Genomic DNA, 16,284 nt, shown 5'->3' on the forward strand with positions numbered 1-16,284 from the left:
ATATTCTTAATCTTATCATGTTTTAAAACTAGTGCACAAGCAATCATGCTCTGAACAGTTTAAATTACTTGACAATCAATGGCTAAGGAGATTATTTACCTGGCTAGTTGCTTCCTAAAACACAAAACAGAAAAGAGCTCAGGTGCCTTGAGTCAGACAGTCTAATAGTAGGGTTTATGTTCTTAATAAAGTTGCATAACCTTAATATAGCAGGTAAACTGCCCTCAACATTAATCAACACCATATAACAAAGAAAATAAATCCATGGGCCAAATCTGAATAATATTATATTTGTTATTCAGAAAGCTATCAAGGATAGCAATAAAACTTATATAAATTATAGCTCCCTAATTTGGAAGAGTTGGTAATTGAGAGATGGTCCCTCAGTTACAGAAAGCCAGTTAGCTAGTAAGTCAGAGAAACTAGGAGACTGCAGAGGCTTTTCCACACCTTCACAAATAAAGGTTATTTTAGTTCCCGTTATTCATGTATGCTTGTACTTATTGAATCCAGTGATCATTACTATAAGTACCATGAACAATCAACTATGAAACAAAAATTTCCAAAGAGACAGGTGATGATATCCTTATTGGCTTCCCAAGTAATCATAAATTAATTTACCAAACAAACTATTTACCAAACAGATAAAATGGATATATTTTTGTTATTTTTTTCCACACATCATCTTGGGGTAAATCTTGCAGAAGTGTGAGCTCTCTTTTAGAGTCATAATTTGCTTCCATGTAATCTAGGGGTGTGCAAATCTATGTAGCTCCAGCTCACCACAAATGTCAATCAGGTTGAAAGATGTACAGATATTTAGTTCAGATATCATTCCTTTTACAAGAAGCAAAATACAAGTATGACTTTTAATCAGAAAATAGCAAAATATAGTGAAGGAAGAGATAGAAACTATAATTAGAGAATGGGCAATGACTAGAAAGGGCTGAAGTACTAAACAGTACTGTTTTGATAATATGAGGCCTATTTGCATTTCTCTCATACATTTCAAATGATCTGACATGTCTCCTTCCCTCTCAGTGGTGAACATTGTTAACAATAAACATTAATATGGTAGCTTAGCTACCCTGAGCCCTAATACATGTGAACTAAGTTAAGCAACTCATGCCTTTCACCTACAGAACAACACAGGCATAATGCATATATGTGGAATCCTTCTGATGACAAGTCAGATAACGTTTATGCTGGTGTTTCTGTGATATCAAAACTGAAGATGAATTTGACAGATGTTTATATATCGCATCATAACTTGAAAATGCCAGGCAAAAATGTCAAGGAAACATAGTCCATAGGGTTTCCATTGGATGCCAACGACTCTAGTGCTGCCATTGAGATGTGGCAGTTCTGATAGCTGTAGTTCCCAAGCAGTCAGGCAGCTTTGGTCATGCTAAATGACCTAGGTATTATCAAACTTCTCTCTCCAAAGTATTCAAGTAATAAAATGACAAATCATAAGGGTGGCTCTTAGCCCAGAGACACTGCCATTCTATTATTTAAAGTCTACTTTTTTAAGTGCCTGAGATTTCAGTCTGAAAAAATAATGAACTTTAAGAAATGTCATTTTTACTAACAGAAATTCTGATGTGAACACCTGAATCTGAATATTAAATACAGAAAAGTACATTTAAATAATGCTTGGGCTGTGACACAAACTGCCAAAAGCAGAAAAATGCAAAGTCCCAGCCGACCTACTGTGTTTAATTCACACTGCTTTGGGGAGGGACAGGGAGGACAGAGTGTAACATAAAGATCCAGTCATGGTTTTAAGTTCAAATTCTTTAATTTTTGGCATTTTACATCTTTTTAATTATTTTGAAAGGGATTTTTGAAATCTAGTTTACTCTGTATGTTTTAAATATCAGAAAATATTTTCCACAGAAGGTTATCAGTTGCATTTACTTATACACGACTCAAACAGCTCCTTTACAGTCTCTTCATGGGTGACTGGGTTTTTATAGGGTTTTTATACTTACAAAAATTAAGTACTAAGAGTGTTAACTAAAGTCAAGCACATTAGAGATGGGCACTATCCATGGTTTTGTCTATATGCAAAAAGTTTAAAACTAACTGTGCTAGTATGATTAAAGTAGTACAGCCCTTCTCAGGGACTATATTTATCCCAGTATACATGTGCTTATGCCATGATTTCTTTACAGGTAAGGAAATAATTTATACCAGTATAAGCCACTTCTATAAATGCATCCATCTATACTGGTTTTACCATTTTACCATTTAACTATATCAGTAAAATATCAAAACTCTAACTCATCTACCAGCGTGACAACTGCATGTAGGCCAGCCACATTGTTCTAATGCTTCTGCCTGCAGGCATGTATACCTCTATCAGTGCAAACCTGCAGTCCGTATGTTATTTGCAATCTGGACCTATCATGAAAAATGTGCCCATCACACCAAAACACCTGGCAAGGATCACCAAAGTCATTCCCACTTTTAATTAAAATCAGCCTTTGAACACAGTTTATCCAAATCAACATTTATTTTCAAACAGGCCAGATTGTCTCTCCTGAAGTTGCTTCACTCTATTTCTATAGGGACAATTGCTGCTTATTTTGTAGGTAACTCATTCAGCAAACAGGATCCTTCAAGAAGATCTGGTAGTTAATACACATATGTAGAAGCCTAGTGAAAATGAAAGTCTAACTAAATATAAATAACATTAATTTGCCCCAAAGCTTATACAAAAACAGGGGCCTTGAGTTAGTGGATTCCACTTCATAATTATTTTTACATTTAAACAGACATAAACTGATCTTTTATGTTAATACCTCACTGGAGTAATGGAAAGTTAAATTTATGCCTTTGTTGCTGCCATTAGTTTTCTGGGTGCAAAGCTTTCTGCAAGACTACTTAAAGAAGATAGCAATGCATTGTATTATATAGGGAGGAAAAGCTGCATGCGAAAGGCTGGGAAGGGAAACTCAAGAACACAGCCTAATTAATCTGTAGGAATACCCTGAATTCAGATAATCTAACCACTATTCCATTGTCCACTAGCCCTGCCATATCAACAGTGTGGCAGCGCCCCTTTGGATGCCTGCCACTTTAAGGGCTGGAGCAGGCAGCCAGCAGGTGCCTGATTAAGGCGGCCATTTTCAAACAAAGGCAAGCCAGACAGAGTTAGCAGTTGAGGGAGCAACACCTCACCCACTTCCCCTGCTGCTCATGGAACATACTGGAGGCAAGGGTAAGAGCTACAGGGATGGCAAGGAGGCTCCTGGTCCTGGGCATGACCTGAAACTACACCCTGCCGGGGAGGAAAGGCCTGGTGGGACTGCCAGTGGAGCAGCAGCCCCATTCAAATGCCAGGACCACTCACCTCCCTGGTGAAAGGTGGGGGGGGGCACCTTAATAACCCTAGTCCCCACAACCAGGCACAGCTACGGCCACCTGAGCCCCATGGAGTATAAGACCCCAGTAGAGGAATGGGGCCAGGCATGGCTGCAGCCACCTGATCCCACAGGGGTGTAAGACCCCAAAGGTCCCAGGTTGAGGATAGTTGTGTGGCCCCAGAGAGGGGGGCAGTCATGCAGCCCTAGAGAGAGGGCAGTTGTGAAGACCCTGGGAGGGCAAGTATTTTGATGGGCCTGCACAGAGTAGGGCACGTCTTTACGGCCTGAAGGGCTGCGCATAATTCAGGAGTTGAGTAGGGCTGAAGGGATGGCCTGAAGAGCAGCCCCAGGGGGGCATTGAGTAGGTCTGAAGGATGGCCAGAAAGGCAGCACATGGGCCAACCCCCACAAGATCATATTTGTAAGTATAAGAAGCCTGGTGAGGGGTGAGGGCAAAGTTAGCCCTCCGTTTGGTGAATTGGCTGGCTACTATCCAGATGAGGGTTGCGGGAGAGGCCCAAAAGGCCGCATGTCACCAGCCAAAGGGTGATTCAGATAAGCCTGAGGGCCCACAGGGTCACTCAAGGGAGCAGGGCAGAGTGAAGGGGGCATACTGTCATGCGGCGAGCAAGAGGCCTGGTGAGAGAGGGTGGAGTGCAAGAGGCCTCAGTGAGAGGCAGGCAGTATAAGTATGTGTATGCAAGAGGCCTGACAGAGGACTAGGTTTGGTCCAGCTTTAGGCTGAGAGTACAGTAATATTCTGGATGCCATCTGTGAGGTATGGGCCATGGTGTAGGGGAGGTACGGAGCCGTGGATGCCACCTGGCATTGGGGCATGTAATGGGCAGCCTCCCATGTTTACCACCAGTGTAGGGAAGGTACAGAGCCATGAATAATGTTCCCTGGCATCAGGGCAGAGAATGGACAACCTCACTCATTTTACTACCAGTTACATAAACAGAAAAGTTGTGGCAGGCAAGGCTGGGTGGACTGCCTGCATATAGGTGGGTGGGCTGGCTTGAGACCCAGCCCTGAGCTTGTCCCCCATCACAAACAGTTACTACCAGGTTCCTAGAATTGTATTTGTTTTGAAGGAGAAGTACATGAGTCATTTCCAAGAAATGTGGGGAATTCATTGGAAGAGTTCTGAAGCAGTAGAATCAACAAAAGTGGCCATATAGCTTCTGTATGAAAATGGACTTTTTTTCTCAGTAAAATGAGCCAACTTTTAAGAATTATTTACACCCATTTCAGAAAGATGGTTTCAAAATCAGAGGTTTCAAATTCAGGATTTTAATTTTTGCAAGTTTAAAATGCCTAAATTGTTGTTTCACTAAAAATCTAAAATAGAATGTGTGAAATGATGATGAATATTTGCTTGAATGTCTTTCAGATATTCAATTCATAATATATCTTCTATTGTATATATGAAAATGTAATACAAATTGATGTCTGAAAGACCTTGTCTCCTATAGTCCTTTATCCCTTTAAGAAATTGCAACATTATTCAACTGTAACCCAGCATTCCCCGTCTCCTTTCCACTTCTTGACATTTATCTTGTCACTCATCAGCACACAATATGAACCTAAGTCTCCAAACCAGTACCTGGTTCTGTGTATGCTAACAAAATAAGGTCAGTGAAACTAAACTTTGAACTACGTGCAGAATATGGGCCCTAGCTTTTAAAATCCTTTGGTCCAGCAATGTTAATCTAACCCTACAGATAAATTCTCATGTCTAAAAGAAGCTTTGCAGATCTACTGCCTATATAAATAAAAAGGATAATAGACACTTATAAAATTAATAAATATATAACATGACCAATTCCAAGTCATGTTATGGATGGTGAAATATTAACAAAAAAAATGAAAAGAAAAATTTAAATTTTACGTTCGTGACAGTGGTTTTATTAAACTTACTAATCTTCTATAAGCATATGTTTAGCACATGTTCAACTTCAAGAAGTCCATTACTTTGCCATTTTGACCATAGCGTATAAAATGACAAGTGGATGTATGAGGGCATGGCAGATTACTGTGCAGGCCGGGAGCGACCCGAGCCCTTTTCCGTGCTGCACGCGGGCTGTGGCCAGCAGCCCGGTCATGCCAGGTCAGAGAGGGAAGGCCGTTGAGCTGGAATTAGGCACAAACGCGTATCGGTAGTTTTAAAGATTGTTTACTTACACTGAGATGGCAGTGGTGTAGGCTGGAAAGCTTGCTTGAGTTGCGGTTACAGACAGAAAAGAAAACAAAAACTCGAACCTGCAGGGCACGAGGGTACGTCGCAAAGGGTTCCGGCGACGGGAAGATATAAAATACGAGGGTACGTCGCAATGGGTTTCGGCGATGGGAAAATAAACCTGCAGGACTCGAACCCGGGTAGAAGAGCTCTGAGATCGGTCAAGGATTCACACAAAGTTTGCTAGGCTCCGTGGGTCCGGTTCTTTTGCACGTGGGAAGGGATACGTCTGGACTGCGCTCAGCGACGGGGAGAGGCTAGAGGTTGATCAGACCTCTGTTGCCTGCTTTAAATGCACTGGGTCCGTAAGGATCCGCAGCGCTTAGAGATCTTCACACAGCATGAAGTCTCCTCCTCCCTTGTTCATGGAGTCCTCCAACTTGGGCGGAAACCACTCAAGCCTTTTATACGGCTAGCAAGCCAATCACTAGCCACCACGTGTGAATAATTTAGAACTGGCCAATAATGGGACTCGAATTAGCATACAAATGGCGGGAACTCTTTGAAACGAGCATTTCTGTGCTGCAACAAAGAAATGCACCCTGCAAAGAAAGCTTCAAATTGGCGGGAAATTCTCCCTTGCACCGGGGTTCTCTTTTGCAGCAGAAAACTCCACCGTGTAAAGAAGCTGTAATTTAGCAGGAACAATTTAGCAGTGCCGAAGCACACAAAAACAAAAATCACACCCTTTGGGTTGTGACAATTACCAGAGAAATTATTTGGCTCTATAACTAGGAAACTTTGGCCCAAGCTCCTTTTCATTTCCATATGATGGTAGAGATTATAAGCATAATGGCCATAAATATGGAGAATTTAAAGCACCTGTCACTTATTCATCAGTGATCACAAAGGGCCAAACTTGCCCTCAGGTAAACCAGTTAGTCACCTATTACCAGAAAACAAACAAAAAAAAATCAGTTAGGGTTTCTAGCATCATAATCCGTTTCCTTAATTTTAGCCATAAAAGTTGGACCAAATCCTGCTTTTGTGCATAAGTTTAGCAGTTATCAAGTTTGGGGCAAAGGTTTGGGCCACTTCTCTTTGATTTAACCCAAATGGCTCAGCTATTCCTAATAAGCATTAGGAATAGCTTTCATCAAAGGGAATGTAACAAATAATACAGAAAAGAAAGAACATAAGATTAGTGACTAGAATGCACAACTAATGTGTTGTTCTTTCCTCGCTCAGTGCAAAGCAAATAGATCAGAGGCAGGATACACACACAGCTGGTTCTGCATATTCAGCACACAATTTTTGCCTGTGTTTGCCAGCATCTAGTAGCCCCAGATACTGCAAAAAATATGCTAACTTTCCTCCAAAGTCTCAGTGCACAAACCATTGCTCTCCTTCCCATACTACCGTCTTTCTTATGCAGCTGTATGAGGGACTGTTTTGGTTGGAATGTTTTAAGCTACAGTGGGATGCTACGTCACCGTAGCAATGCATTACTGCCATGTAGTGCCCATGAACAAAACCCATCATACTGCAGCTACGTTGCCACAGCGACAAACTCCCCCATTATAACGCTTTGCTACAGCGATGTAGTGCCTAAAAATGACTCTGTGCACTGCACAGTACCAGCTGTTACCGTACTGTTTTTTAGTATTTCCAAAAGGAAGTACTAAATGATGGCACAGTAACAACAGCAAAAATAGTGACACATGTAGACAAGACCAGTGTTAATCAGTACCAAATTTATTACTGCTCTAAGTTATTGATTCAAGCAATGGGGCTTACATAAATAATGTGTTTGAGTTTTTGGGAAATAGTAAATGAACCAGAAGAAACTTTTTTCCATGTTCACTAATTCTGCTTTCTGTTGTGTTAGGTCTTTCAATGCTTTCTCCAATATATTAATAAATGTTGATATTCAAGGAGTGCTGTGCAACAACAGCAACACCAAGTGACTGACCGCCTATCAGCTTTATGAAAAAGGGCCTATAGCATTTAATAGAAAATGATAACCTTTTCATAAATTTTAGAACCACCCTACAGAATTTAATAGACAATTCTACAGAATGCCTCAGAAATCTATGGAAAGACTAAGAAAATATAGACTGTAAGAGAGAATTATAGAGTAATTTCTGGGGAATTGTACATTTCTACAGAACCTTGTTGGTTACATCCCTATTGCCTTCTATAGGGCTCTTCAGTAGACAGACATAGCACTGATCTGATTCTAATCCCAGCCTTCGTTGTGCCCCCAACTGTCCCAAAGGTAGCATGATGTTCACTTTTAACATCATTATACCTTTGTTAAGTTTATTGTTCAGAACTCAAGCCTCAAAATCTTCCCTTTTGTTTTTCTCCAGCAATTTGCTTGGGACAAGCCTACATGGGGTGGTGCTGGGGATTTAATCTAAAGTGAAATGCTGTATAGTTAAAGGTATACACTAACTAGCTTGCAAGGGGAACGTGGGCTGTCTCACAATGGGAACTGTTCCCAATGGAACTTCCCTCCACATGATGTGCTCAGCATTGCAAAAAGCTATCTTCTGCTTCTTGTGCTGCAGCTGAGCCTAACATGGTGTTCCCATTGTGGGACTAGGTGTTCCCAATGTGCACATGGGACACCTGGTAGAAGTTAACAGAAAGTCCGCTCTTGCCATTCCCAGATTTGTGCCTTTTTATGTAGTTTTCACCATTCTGAAATTCTAGAATTATGGAAAAGCAGTTCATGTTAGTAACCATGCATATACCATCCCTATTAATATATACAGTACTGCATATATATGGTAATCATGGCCTGTGCAGATGTATTTGACAGCTTGCCACCAGATGTCTGCTACTCTGCCAAAGGACTGCTCTACTGAGTATCTTTGACTACAATTTTGGCAGCAGCAGTTATAGGAACAGCTATCCTGCCGATGGCTGTACTGGGAAGAAAATGAGCAGAAGACTAAAGGTGTAGATGAGGTTCAAGGTGAATACAAAGAAAGTGAGCATTCTGGAGGGAATTTTTCCTGGAACAGTTTTGCTCTGTAAGTATAATTTCTGGACTCCTGAAACAAGCATAAGCAGGTGGGAGAAGATCATGCTGTAGGCATGGGACAAGCAGCAGCAGCTACAGAACGTCAAAACAAAGGGCACTTCCCTAGAGAGCTGCAGACTTATACCAGAGCTGTACGACCAGCACACAACGTAAGAGTTCACCTAGCCTAGCCAATCCAGATTGCTGTTAACCAATTTGGGGTGAACAGATTGACTGCTGGAGTTGTTGCAAGAGAAGTACTTCTGTTAAACGGGCATTGTCATCCTGTGTAGTGAAGCTACCAGTCCTCTGCACACACAGGATTTCCCAGCTGCATTTGAACAATCAATTAAATGTATATACGTATTATTTGTCCACTGTGTGAGACCCCATGTTCACAAATAAAAAAAAAGTACCTATTTAGTGTGTTCTAGTATACTCTTGATAGTTGTTTACCAATATTAATGCAGATATTCTGGAAGAGTTCACATATTTCAATATTCAAAACATATGCCTATATTGAATACAGTAAGTTTCTCCTATAGTGTTGACATTCCCCATTTTTCTGAGGAAAATGAAGTCCTCCACTGGACATTTAAGTCTAAAAAAAGGAATTGCTTTAACTGCACCCAAACAGCTTTAAGATACCAGTGGAGTGTGGTTTACCTTACATCATGTGTAACTTTTCATGGTTTATTTCATGACTTTTCTCTGTCCAGAGGGAAAAGTCTTTACTGTGCAGGATGTTTCATATTCTTTGTATAGTTCTGTGGATTTCCAAAATATGTGCTATGCTCTCATTGTGTTGGTTCCCTGGCTTTAGGGTGTAGATACGTTTGGCAAAAATTATCACTTTATTTGTTTTGGAATTGAAAATATAGTGCAAGCAGTGCAAGAGGGGGCTAGAAATCTGTTGCAATTAAATCACCATTTCACATAGATTGACACTGCCAGTCATTTTACCATCCTTCTTGCCTGGAAATTGCTTGGGACTCTGGGGGCTGAACTGGCCTGGCAACAATCTCACACTAGGACTGACGTTTCAGTGGGTGACCAAAATGCACTGTTTTTATCATCTTGTGGGGGGGAAAGCTGTAGCTGGGGGTCATCTGTGCTCTGAATATGAATAGTATTTGAGAATATATAGGAGGAAAAGACAGTGCAGCTTGATGCTGAAATTACTTGTTCTGTGCCAAAATGGGAAATGGTAGAAAGGGAGAAACGCTTTGCTAAAGCATGCTTCACAGCGGTGATGTTTAACAGGAGTTACTGCGCAGTAGCGTTGCCAAATGGCTTTTAGGTGATGCTGACTGTGCAGTAGCTCATTACTACTAAGCAGTAGTGTAACATCACACTTCATGCCATGTAGCGCTACTGCACAGTAGTAAAAAGTTACTAGGCAGTCAGCATCTCATGTAGATGCGGCCAAAGACCAATAACTGCTGGTCAACACCTAAGAGCCAGATCCTAAAAGATTCCCCCCTTATTGGGTGACCAGCATCTGGCAAATTTAAAAGTGAAGAAGAAAAGAACAAGGGAAAAAAGTTTTTGTGACTTCATAAAAGCCTCTGAGAGGCCATATCAGGTGGCTGAGGAGTGGAGTGGTTTCATGAGGAGGAGAAGCAGAGGATAAAGAGGCAAGGAGGCAGGCAGGCCGATCTGTGACCAAAGAGATGACAAAGCAGAGCCTTGCTGTAATGGAGAAGACTGTTAACATAGACAAGGAAGTCTCCTTGGGGAGATAATGAATAATTAAACATCACTGCTGAAGCAAAGCACTTCTCCCCTTCTACCATCTCCCATTTTGGCACAGAACAAGTAATTTCAACATCAAGCTGCACCACCATATTTACACAAGTACTACATGATAGCACAGTAACTGGATTTACTGTGCAGTAGCATTGCTGAACGGCTTTTAAGAGATGTTGACTGTGCAGTAGCTCATTACTATACATGTAGTAAATGTCTGTGTAGTAACAACTGTGCAGTCAGTATCTTGTGTAGACGCAACCTTTGTACAGTTTCCAGGGAAACAAAGGTGAATTTTTTTTCACCCACACATCTTGAGAAGCAATTGAGCATAATCCTAGTTATAATTCCATGTGCCTATCACTTTAGTAATAGTTTCAAAAACATCAGAAGCTGAGACTTCTAGTTTCTGGAGGTTTGGAAACTTCTCCTCTCTTCAAAATGTGAAGAGACCCAAAACTGCTGTAAAGGTCCAATTGGAGACATGATTAGACAAAATATACAGCTAGAACAAATGGCCCTATGCTGATTCCAGGAGCATACAAGTATTAGTAACCAAACCTGCACATAAGCATCTAAACAGGGAGGTGATATCTGGTCATCACTAACCCAGAACAGCAGAAGGTATAAGCCTAACAAGATTTTTGGTCTGCAGCAGGAAGTAAACTACTATGAGAAGAGTGTCAAAACAGGACAAACCTCACAAGCATTATTATGCATTAACTTACTAGATGCAGTTACTTGTACTATTTCAAATAGTACAGATTCCATATTGCCTCATTACTGCAACTTGGGAACTGCATCACATGGATGCAAGACTAGCCTTAAATTCACAGCAACTTGGTTTTAATCTGAAGTAAGTGCCCTATGTAGACAAGATCTTGGAGTACATTAGTAGATACCTAGAACTGTAAACAGGGGAATTATACATTGAGCCTAAAGGCAGAAACTGTTGTAAACACTAATTATGTGCAGTACAGTAACGCCCTCTGGGATTGAAACCCCATTGTGCTAAAGACTATGTGCATTTAGTAAAATAAAAGCCCTGACAAGCAATTTGCCCTCTAAATAAATGGATAAAGATCCAAAATGTGGCACCAAGAAAGTATTAATATCACCAGGTAAACAGAGGTCAGGAGAGAATAATGGCATATGTACACCACAGTAGCAGACCCTCATTGGACCATTCCCAAGCTCACCCCACTACCTACTCCCTGTTTCATACACTCCAAAACCCAGCAATACAGCCGTGAAGCTGCTTCAGGGTCATCCCTGCCAGCTACTTGAAAGTATACTATATAAAGAGGTCTGAAGAACAGCAACAAATGCCTGGCAGTGGCCACACTGCCCGTATAAGTGGGCAGGGCATTCATTCGCAGGAACAGCCCAGCCAGAGGTCACTGCCATTATGGTGGAAAGATACCCTAAACAACTTGTTCAAGGTCACACAGGCATTTACTGTGGCACCATTTACTGTGGCACAGCCAGAAGCCAATAAACACATGCCAAGTTTACTATGTGAGCTAATTTACTAGGAATTATGTAATACATGACAATTATGAAAATACTTTACCACAAAAAGGTAGGTTTTTTCTATTGCTTACTGTCTGGACTCAATTCAATGCTTGTTCATGAGAATATTTTCCCTCTATACAGATTTAGCATGGAAATATTAAAAACCAGTAAATGGAATGAGAAGAAAATACTGATTTTTGGAAATACTGGAGGTATATGCCAAGCAACCGTAATCTTATTTTGTGCTAAAGGTGTAACTTAATAACTGACAAATAATTGCAGCCCAGTACAAGGCAAAAGAAGTGAGGAATTTGGGGCATTCCCGGTGTTATTTAGCACTATGACATGCTGCTCTTTGTCTTTTAACAGGATATTTGCCAATAGCAAGAGAAGCAATGACTCTCTCTCACAACTTCTTCCACCTACATAAGCACACACACCAGTCTTGCTAAGTATATGAGCTAATTTACTTAGGAATTATGAAATACATGACAGTTATGGAATTATTTTATCAGACAAAGGGAGATTTTATTCTGCTGATTACAAAGCACTTTGCAAATATCCTTTGGTCTTACATCAAGTCCATGGAAGGATGGGAATATTAGCCTTTAGTTCGTGGAGGGGGAAAGGCAGGTCACTGATGCCACATCAATGCTTCTAATCACCATACTGCATTGTCACGCAAGCCCCACAGGTGCTCAGACCACATTAGGATGGAACTCCCTCATTCCCTCCAGCAGATGGTCTATAAGGAAGTCTGTGCATCTCCCAATGATTCTGGAAATTGTATCTTGGGGTACATACAGACATTCAGAAAGGTAAGAAGGAGGTTAAATTGAATTAAAAATGGCCATCTCATCTAAGGTAGTTTGGGATGGGGGGTTGGGGGAAAGTGCCATAGCAGGGAGGGGCACGAGCGGGGCAACTGTCCCAGGTGTCAAAGTAATGGGGCACCAACAGGCACTGCCCAGCCACAGTGGGGCATGGGATGGAGACATGAGTGGCTTGTTGGGGGGAAGGGGGGCACAGTAATGAGGGAAGGGTGGCTCCTGCTGCTTTTTTGTGCACTCCCAGATGCAGGCAATGGAAGACCAGGGCTAACAGGGCTTAGCTCCCACAAATGTGAGGCAGCAGTGGCAGCATAGAGTACCACAGGACAGCCTGGGTGCAGGCTTTGAGTGGGAGGGGCGCACACAGACACAAATGAGCAGCCGGACCCTGTGTCAGGATTTCAGCCCCACCCTGCCGCATGTGAAGCAGCAACCAGCAGGCGAGTGTGTAGGGAGGAAGGGGGGAGAAGGAAGGGTCATGGGGTGGGGCAGATCAAGGTCCCCATGGTGAGGGAGGTAGTGGAGCAGGAGCAGGGAAAAGGGAAGGGACTGGGGTGAATGGGACCCCGGGGCAGGTCGTGGGAGGTTCAGAGCCCAGGCAGCTCGTCCAGGGGCACAAGGAGCTCCTGCCACTGTGCGCACCCCCTGGGGCAGGAATGGGGGAGAATGTGCTTCCCCTGGATCTGTGCATGGGGTGGAGGTGAGCTGCCACTGTGGGCTGGGCTCTGCACCTAGCTGCCTCTGCTCTGCAGCTGTGTAACGCCACATACCTCCTGTCACCTGCTGGGAAGGGACCTTCGTGCAGCCAGCACACAGGAGGCACACATGGTATTGCACACCTGCTGGGGCAGCAGGGCGCAGTGCCCCAGCCCTCAGCAGCAGCCCACCTCCAGCCTACACACAGATCTGGGGGGCACATACCCCCCATGCCTGCCCCAAGGGTGCACACAGCAGCAGGAGCCCCCTGTACCTCTAGACAAATCGCTCAGGCTCTGACCCTCCCATAACCCGTCCAGGGCCCCTTCACCCCTTCCCCTGCCCCACTCCCTCCTTACTACGGGGGCCTCAATCTGCACCCCCCACAAACCTACCCACCCCCCTTCCCTCCTACACACTTAGCTGCTGGGGTGTGTGTGTGTGTGTGTGAGAGAGAGAGAGAGAGAGAGAGAGAGTAGAAATATCTTTTAAGTTTTACTCAGCCCCCCAAAATAAGATTTTCTCCCTCCGCCTACGCTCCCAGGCAAATATGGGGGGTGAGGGGGGTGGGGCGTGTGCCCTCTGGATCTGTGCTCAGGGCAAGGGCAGGCTGCTTCTGCAGGTGTTGCCCCAGGTGGCAAACTTCATTGCTACAGCACTATTGGGGGTGGGAATCAGGGGGCAAGTGGGGTCCATGGGGTCGATTGCAAAAACAAGAGGGGTCTTTGTGGGGGAATCTGACAGATCGGGGGCAAACAGGGTGCCCAGCAGGAAGTCAGGAGAGACGAGCATGGTTTGAAGGAGAAGGGTTTGGGGGGGACTTGGGGGAGGGCAAGCAGTGTCCACAGGGGACTGGTGGGGTCTGGGAGGGTTTGGTTTAACCCCCACAACTTCTCCACCCCCAGACAAACAATCCTCCCACCAGTGAACCAACCTATCCCCAATCCTGCCTGCCCTTTACTCCACCCTTATTGAGTCAGCTTTTAGATAAAAATGCCCAAAAGCCCCAGTGAGATGCATGATATATATACATGTTGGGCAAGCCAGGTCAAACTGACGTGGCTTCTCTCCTGGGCATGTGCTATGCTCAGTGTGGGGGCACACCAAGCTGAAAGTAAAGTGCCGGTTACCCCTCCTGCCCCGTCCCCGCCCCCATCCCCCCCACCCGCCACATATCTGTCAGTGGCCTTTGATTGTAAATGTTTTGGCACAGGGGCTGTTGCCTACCCATATGTCTATACAGTATTTATACAATGAGGTCCCAGTCAGCACCTGTGGTTGCTACAATAATATACATTTTCAAAGTTATTAAATGAATAGGCTCCTAACTTGCATTTGTGCCTTTTAAGCTCTTTTCCTATATTAATAATAGTGTAGTACATATTGATGGCAAAAGAGACAGCTTTATCAGGTTGCATAGATGTCCAGTCCTGTTTCCACAAAGACACACAGTCTGTAAACCTTCCTTCTTTTCTGTGCTCAAATTCAAAACCAGACAGTTAATCATTTATATATTCTAAGAAATATGCAGAACACAGAAATTAAAATATCACTATATTAGGGAGACAGATTGTATTGAAGAAAGTACATATACATGTTATTCTATTTCATCTGTATGTTATTAGTGAGAGTGTTATAACACAAGATATAGTCTTGGTTTAGTATGAAATGATGTGTCCATTAAAAGAATGCTTCTGGCCTATGACTTCATAGGCGAACAGGGCTATTATTTTGATGAGGTACACAGTGAAAAAAGTGCATTCTCACAAACTGTTAACCATAAAAAAGAATTCATCATATCAGGTCTTCTGTAAAAATAAAATATTAATATGAATATAAGTGTAGGATAGGCATTGTGACTAATATCTTCATGGTTTTTGAATGTTATAAGAGAAATGAAAAATAAAATCTCTTGCCTAAGGAATACAGTGCAATCAAAATGCTACATCCAAAGCTGAACCCTTGAAGCAACAGGGCTTAAAAAGCTACCCACACCAGGAAGGCAACATCAAAACATCAATCCAAGGAAAAGTCAATATTTTTTCCATTATTCTTAGGCAAGTATCCACATATAAGAAGGTCCTGAACACTTTTTCTCAAAAATGAGAACAAATGATCCCTACATGGTTTGTTGGTTTGTTTGTTTGTTTTTTATCAATTACACAGTCATAAGGCCCAGTCCTAAAAGCACTCAATACTACTCTTAAGGTGCAGACAGAAGAGCAACTCCCGTTGTAATTCATGGCACTTTACAGGAAGCACCATGAGTTAGAACAATCTCCTAGACCCAACAGAAGTTTGCTGTTGGGTCACAAGGGATGGGAAATCCGACAGTTTCCTCTAGCAGTGTTTCTCCCACCTCCCAGCCCCAGTTCTATCTTCAGAACGAGAGGGGGAAAGAGCTGAAGGAGCTTGTACTGGGGGCTCCCCAGCTGGTGCTAGAGGGTGGGGTGGGTGAATTGGAGCCCCCCTTCACAAAGGTCTGTACATGGAGGTAAACAAACTAGAGGGCAGGGAGTTAATCCAGGCTGATTTGGGCAGGCTGGGGAAGCGGGCAGAACGGAATAGAATGAAGTTCAACAAGGATAAGTGCCATGTGTTGCACCTGGGGAGGAAGAATCATCAACACTCCTATAGCCTGGAAGAGACCACTCTAAGTAGCACAACTGCGGAAAGGGATCTTGGAGTTGGAATCGACTCCAAAATGAACATGAGTCACCAGTGTGATGAGGTAATAAGTAAAGCTAACCGCACCCTTTCTTGCATAAGTAGTGCATTACGAACAGGTCTAGGAAGGTGATACTTCCCCTCTACCTGGCATTGGTCAGGACACAGCTAGAGTACTGCACCCAGTTTTGGGCACTGCACTTCAGGACGGATATGAATGGCCTAGAGAGGGTTCAAAGGAGGGCC

This window comes from Alligator sinensis, unplaced genomic scaffold (assembly GCF_000455745.1).
Source record: "Alligator sinensis unplaced genomic scaffold, ASM45574v1 scaffold788_1, whole genome shotgun sequence".
Classification (NCBI taxonomy): domain Eukaryota; kingdom Metazoa; phylum Chordata; order Crocodylia; family Alligatoridae; genus Alligator; species Alligator sinensis.